Consider the following 7311-nt stretch of genomic DNA (forward strand, 5'->3'; position numbering starts at 1 on the left):
TTCTATGCTAATATGTGGCATACAGACAGGCAAAGACTATCTGGATCTGATATCTATGACTATCGAACTGTGGTCAGAGGAAAGATTATTCATACCCACCCTGACAAGATCAGAGAGATCTTAAAGCTACCTCAGTTGAAAGATGATCCAGACTCCTTCAATAGGAGAATGATGAGAACAAACAAGAGCCTGGATAAGATTCTAGAGGACATATGCATCCCTGGAGCCAGGTGGACCACCAGCACGAAGGGTGTTCCTAATCAACTCAAAAGAGAAGATCTCAAACCAGTAGCTAGAGGCTGGCTGGATTTCATTGGGCATTCTCTGCTGCCCACCAGCAACCGTTCTGAAGTCACTATTAGAAGAGCAGTGATGATCCATTGCATCATGATGGAAAAAGAAGTGGAAGTTCATCAACTGATTTCAACTGAATTCTACAAAATTGCAAATAAAAATTCCAAAGATGCCAGGTTGGCTTATCCAAGCTTGATTTCTATGCTCTGCAAGGACGCTCGAGTAAGGATGGGAATAACTGAGTATATCTCAATTGAGAAACCAATCACCAAAGCATCAATGGAAAAACAACAAGCATAGGATGACCCCATCAAGAAGAAAACACAGGAATTTCTCCCAGAAATCCCTCAATCTGAATATTGAGAGTATCTTGAAACATCAGTTACCAAGATGCAAGAAGCTATGGAACAAATAATAAAGGAACAGAAGGAACAAAGTCAAATTCTTTGCTACTTGATTAAAGAACAGGAAGAGCAAGGGCGTGACTTGAGGGAATTAAAGCGCCAGAAGTTATCTCTTGAAGGACCAAGCACCCCACAGATCCGAGGAACATCCACTTCCCAGAACAAAGGTTGTTAAATTCCAATTTCTGCTTTAACTCTGTGATAGTTGTCGTTATAGGAGTTTACCTTAGGAGTCATATAATAGTAATTAGTGTCTATTTTGATTTTATCTTCAATTAAGTTATAGTCTATTTTTCTCATCATCAGCAAACACGAATAAAATAGCAGATCTTTTGAATAAGAGGCAATAAAATTCGAGTTTTAATAAGAAAAAAAAATCTAATTAGTAACATGTGGTGGCAATGCTTTCTGTCTTCTGAATGAATGCTTGAACAGTGCATATATCTTTTGAATTTATTGTTTAAGACTGTTAAATATGTTGGCTCTTGAAAGAATGATGAACATGAGACATGTTATTGATAATCTGAAAAATCATAAAAATGTTTCTTGAAGCAAGAAAAAGCAGCAAAGAACAAAGCTTGCAGAAAAAAAAATATAGAAAGAAAAAGAAAAGCAAGCAGAAAAAGACAAAAGCTCTTAAAACCAAAAGGCAAGGGTAAATAAAAAGGATCCCAAGGCTTTGAGCATCAGTGGATAGGAGGGCCTAAAGGAATAAAATCCTGGCCTAAGCGGCTAAACCAGGCTGTCCCTAGCCATGTGCTTGTGGCGTGAAGGTGTCAAGTGAAAACTTGAGACTGAGCGGTTAAAGTCAAGGTCCAAAGCAAAAAGAAGAGTGTGCTTAAGAACCCTGGACACCTCTAATTGGGGACTTTAGCAAAGCTGAGTCACAATCTAAAAGGGTTCACCCAATTATGTGTCTGTGGCATTTATGTATCCAGTGGTAATACTGGAAAACAAAGTGCTTAGGGCCACGGCCAAGACTCATAAAGTAGCTGTGTTCAAGAATCATCATACTGAAATAGGAGAATCAATAACACTATCTGAATTCTAAGTTCCTATAGATGCCAATCACTCTGAGCTTCAATGGATAAAGTGAGATGCCAAAACTGTTCGGAAGCAAAAAGCTACTAGTCCCGCTCATCTAATTAGAATCTGAGCTTCACTCAAAAACTCTGAGATATTATTACTTCTTAACTTATTAGTCTTCTATTTTATTTTTCTAGTTGCTTGAGGACAAGCAATAGTTCAAGTTTGGTGTTGTGATGAGCGGATATTTTATACGCTTTTTGCGGTTAATTTCATATAGATTTTAGTATATTTTAGTTAGTTTTTAGTTTATTCTCATTAGTTTCTAGGCAAAATTCATATTTCTGGACTTTACTATGAGTTTGTGTGTTTTTCTGTAATTTCAGGTATTTTCTGGCTGAAATTGAGGGAGCTGAGCAAAAATCTGATTCAAGCTGAAAAAGGACTGCTGATGCTGTTGGATTCTGACCTCTCTGCACTCAAAATGGAATTTCTGGAGTTAAAGGAGTCCAAATGGCGCGCTTCCAATTGCGTTCGAAAGTCGACATCCAGGGCTTTCCAGCAATATATAATAGTCCATACTTTGCTCAAGGATAGACGATGTAAACTGGCGTTCAACGACAGTTCCATGCTGCTGTCTGGCGTCCAGCGCCAGAAACAAGTTACAAAGTGGAGTTCAACGCCAGAAATAGGTTACAACCTGGTGTTGAACGCCCAAAACAGCCCAGGCACGTGAGAAGCTTTAGTCTCAGCCCCAGCACACACCATGTAGGCCCCAGAAGTGGATTTCTGCACTATCTTTCATAGTCTACTCATTTTCTGTAAACCTAGATTACTAGTTTAGTATTTAAACAACTTTTAGAGATTTATTTTGCATCGGATGACATTTTAGATCTGAACTTTGTACCTTTTGACGGCATGAGTCTCTAAACTCCATTGTTGGGGGTGAGGAGCTCTGCTGTGCCTCGATGAATTAATGCAAGTATCTCTGTTTTCCATTCAAACATGCGTATTCCTATCTAAGATATCCATTTGCGCCTAATTATGGTGAAGGTGATGATCCATGACATTCATCACCTTCCTCAATCCATGAACGTGTGTCTGATAATCACCTCCGTTCTACATCAGATTGAATGAATATCTCTTAGATTCCTTAATCAGAATCTCCGTGGTATAAGCTAGAATCCATTGGCAGCATCCTTGAGAATCCAGAAAGTCTAAACCTTGTCTGTGGTATTCCTAGTAGGATTCTGGGATTGGATGACTGTGACGAGCTTCAAACTCGCGAGTGCTGGGCGTAGTGACAGACGCAAAAGGATAGCGAATCCTATTCCAGTATGATCGAGAACCTACAGATGATTAGCCGTGCGGTGACAGCGCACTTGGACCATTTTCACTGAAAGGAAGGATGGTAGCCTTTGACAACGGTGATCCTCCAACACACAGCTTGCCATAGGAGGGACGTGCGTGCGTGAAGAAGAAGATAGGGAGAAAGCAGAGATTCAAAGGACAAAGCATCTCCAAAACTCCAACATATTCTCCAATACTGCACAACAAGTAATTAATTCGCACTCCTTTATTTTCCACTATTTAAACTGATAAACATAATTGACTTTCTGACTAAGATTTACAAGATAACCATAGATTGCTTCAAACCAACAATCTCCATGGGATTCGACCCTTACTCACGTAAGGTATTACTTGGACGACCCAGTGCACTTGCTGGTTAGTGGTACGAGTTGTGAAAAGTGTGATTCACAATTCGTACACCAACTCTCTCTTTGGATTCTCTTCTGTATTGCTTGGAAGAGTACTAGGAGGGAGTTCAGTAATTTTCTTACTCAGCTGACCCACTTATGCCTCCAAATTTCTAATGGAGGATCTTGTTTCAGTCATGAAACTTTGAGTGGTTTTGATTAGATCAGAGACAATAGTTGCTAAGTCAGAGTGGCTTTGCTTAGAATTCTCTGTCTGTTGCTGAGAAGATGATGGAAAAGGCTTGCTATTGCTAAACCTGTTTCTTCCACCATTATTATTGTTGAAACCTTGTTGAGGTCTCTGTTGATCCTTCCATGAGAGATTTGGATGATTTCTCCTTGAAGGATTATAGGTGTTTCCATAGGGTTCTCCCATGTAATTCACCTCTTCCATTGCTGGGTTCTCAGGATCATAAGCTTCTTCTTCAGAGGAAGCTTCCTTAGTACTACCTGTTGCTGCTTGCATTCCAGACAGACTCTGAGAAATCATATTGACTTGCTGAGTCAATATTTTATTCTGAGCCAATATGGCATTCAGAGTATCAATCTCAAGAACTCCTTTCTTCTGAGCTATCCCATTATTCACAGGATTCCTTTCAGAAGTGTATATGAATTGGTTATTTGCAACCATTTCAACGAGTTCCTGAGCTTTTGCAGGCGTCTTCTTCAGATGAAGAGATCCTCCAACAGAGCTATCCAATGACATCTTGGATAGTTCAGACAGACCATCATAGAAAATTCCTATGATGCTCCATTCAGAAAGCATGTCAGAAGGACATCTTCTGATTAATTGCTTGTATCTTTCCCAAGCTTCATAGAGGGAGTCACCTTCTTTCTGTCTGAAGGTTTGGACTTCCACTCTAAGCTTGTTCAATTTTTGAGGTGGAAAGAACTTTGCCAATAAGGCATTAACTAGCTTTTCTCAAGAGTTCAGGCTTTCTTTAGGTTGTGAATCCAACCATGTCCTAGCTCTGTCTCTTACAGCAAAAGGAAAAAGCATAAGTCTGTAGACTTCAGGGTCAACCCCATTGGTCATGACAGTGTCACAGATTTGCAAGAATTCAGCTAAGAACTGATGAGGATCTTCCAATGGAAGTCCATGAAACTTGCAATTCTGTTGCATTAGAGAAACTAATTGAGGCTTAAGCTCAAAGTTGTTTGCTCCAATGGCAGGGATTGAGATGCTTCTCCCATGGAAGTCGGGAGTAGGTGCAATAAAGTCACCAAGGACCTTCCTTGCATTGTTGGCATTGTTGTTTTCGGCTGCCATGGTTTCTTCTTCCTTGAAAAGCTTTGTTAGGCCCTCTAGAGAGAATTGTGCTTTAGCTTCTCTTAGCTTTCTCTTTAAGGTCCTTTCAGGTTCAGGATCAGCTTGAACAAGTATGTCTTTATCTTTGCTCCTGCTCATATGAAAGAGAAGAGAACAAGAAAGTAGGGAATCCTCTATGTCACAGTATAAAGATTCCTTGAGGTGTCAGAGGAAAAGAAGAATAGAAGGAGGAGGTAGATAGAAGAGAATTTGAACTTATCAAGAGGGATAGAGTTCGAATTGCACCTTGAGGAGGAGTGTTAGTCCCTTAAATAGAAGGTTGTGAGAAGAGGGGAAGAATTTTTGAAAATAAATTAAAAATATTTTGAAATAATAAAAAGAAATTTGAAAATTTGATTGAGATTTTCGAAAATTAAGATTAGGAAAGAAATTAAGTGATTTTTGAAAAAGATTTTGAAATTAGAAATCAAAAAGATATGATTGAGAGTTAATTTTGAAAAAGATATGATTGAAAAGATATGATTGAGAAGATATGATTGAAAATCAAATAAAAAAAAAGAAAGTTTTAAAATTAAAGTTGATTACTTGAATAACAAGAAATTAAAAGATATGATTCTTAAAATTTAAAATTTGATCCTTTTTTAATAGGCAAGTAACAACTTGAAAATTTTGAAGTAAATCACTAATTTTAGCAAGGATTTTCAAAAATAGTAATAAATAAAAAAATGGAAAGAAATTGATTTTGAATAGATATGATTGAAAAGATATGATTTGAAAAAAATTTGATTTTGAAAAATTATGAAGATTTGAAAAAAAAATTGAATTAAAAACAAAATCTTCCCTCTAGTGTCATCCAGACGTTAAACGCCCAGAATGACATCCATTCTGGCGTTTAACGCCCAAAACTCTACCTTTTTGGGCGTTAAACGCCCAGCCAGGTACCCTGGCTGGCGTTTAAACGCCAGTTTGCCTTCTCCAATGGGCGTTTTGAACGCCCAGCTTTTTCTGTTTGATTCCTCTGCTGAATGTTCTGAATCTTCAATTCTCTGTATTATTGACTTGAAAAGACACAATTTTGAAAATATTTTTGAATTTTTGATGATGAGAAACAACAATAAAAAAATGCAACTAAGATCAAATAAACAATGCATGCAGGACACCAAACTTAAAAATTTTCATATAGGAGACACTAACAAATTGAGAATGCATATGAGAAACAACAAAACACACAAAACAAGAGAATTTAAAGATCAGAGCAATGAAATCATCAAGAACAACTTGAAGATTAATGAAGAACATATTGCATGTTTTCAAAAAATGCAAGAAGAATGCAATTGACACCAAACTTAAAAATTGATACTAGACTCAAACAAGAAACATAAAATATTTTTGGTTTTTATGATTTTATAAATTTTTTTGTGATTTTTGAAACTTATATGGAAAAGAAAATAAAGGGATTCAAAACTTTTAATAAGAATTCCAGGAATCATGCAATGTTAGTCTAAAGCTTCAGTCTAAAAAGATTAGACATGTTTGGCCAAGCTTCAGCAAGACATTACATTCAGCAGCTAAATTGATGAGAATCAATCAGCTTTTGTGATGATAAGAACATCACCTTGAAACTCTAGAATTCATTCTTAAAAATTCTGAAAAATACCTAATCTAAGCAACAAGATGAACCGTCAGTTGTCCAAACTCGAACACTCCCCGGCAACGGCGCCAAAAACTTGGTGCACGAAATTGTGATCATCAACAATGGTGCCAAAGGAATTGGAGCTCTTAAACATGAATCACACTTTGTAACAATTCCGCACAACTAACCAGCAAGTGCACTGGGTCGTCCAAGTAATACCTTACGTGAGTAAGGGTCGATCCCACGGAGACTGTCGGCTTGAAGCAAGCTATGGTCACCTTGTAAATCTCAGTCAGGAAAATTCAAATGGTGATGGAGAATTGATAATTAAAAGATGAATAAAACATAAAATAAAGATAGAGATACTTATGTAATTCTTTGGTTGGAATTTCAGATAAGCGTATGAAGAAGCTTTGTTCCTCCTGAACCTCTGCTTTCCTATTGCCTTCTTCCAATCATTCATACTCCTTTCCATGGTAAGCTTTATGTTAGGCATCACCGTTGTCAATGGCTACTTCTCGTCCTCTCAGTGAAAATGTTCCAAATGCGCTGTCACCGCACGGCTAATCATCTGTCGGTTCTCGATCATGTCGGAATAGGATCCATTGATCCTTTTGCGTCTGTCACACGCCCCACAATCGCGAGTTTGAAGCTCGTCACAGTCATCCCTTCCCAGATCCTACTCAGAATACCACAGACAAGGTTTAGACGTTCCGGATCTCAGGAATGGCCGCCAATAATTCTAGCCTATACCACGAAGGTTCCAATCTTAGATTAGAAACCCAAGAGATATGCATTCAAGCCATTGTTAGTAGAACAGAGGTGGTTGTCAGGCACATGTTCATAGGTGAGAATGATGATGAGTGTCACGGATCATCATATCCATCAAGTTGAAGAACGAATGAATATCTTGGAGAAGAAATAGAC

General features: G+C 38.0%; 1 non-coding gene across 1 annotated transcript; it reads left to right on the forward strand.

Annotated features, from left to right (window-relative positions):
• Positions 1-4241: 4241 nt before the first annotated feature.
• On the forward strand, positions 4242-4349 carry LOC112788153 (small nucleolar RNA R71). Its single transcript, XR_003195531.1, has one exon. It is a non-coding gene; the product is annotated as a small nucleolar RNA R71 (small nucleolar RNA).
• The last annotated feature ends 2962 nt before the right edge of the window (positions 4350-7311 follow it).

Source organism: Arachis hypogaea, chromosome 20 (genome assembly GCF_003086295.3).
Source record: "Arachis hypogaea cultivar Tifrunner chromosome 20, arahy.Tifrunner.gnm2.J5K5, whole genome shotgun sequence".
In the NCBI taxonomy this organism is placed as follows: domain Eukaryota; kingdom Viridiplantae; phylum Streptophyta; class Magnoliopsida; order Fabales; family Fabaceae; genus Arachis; species Arachis hypogaea.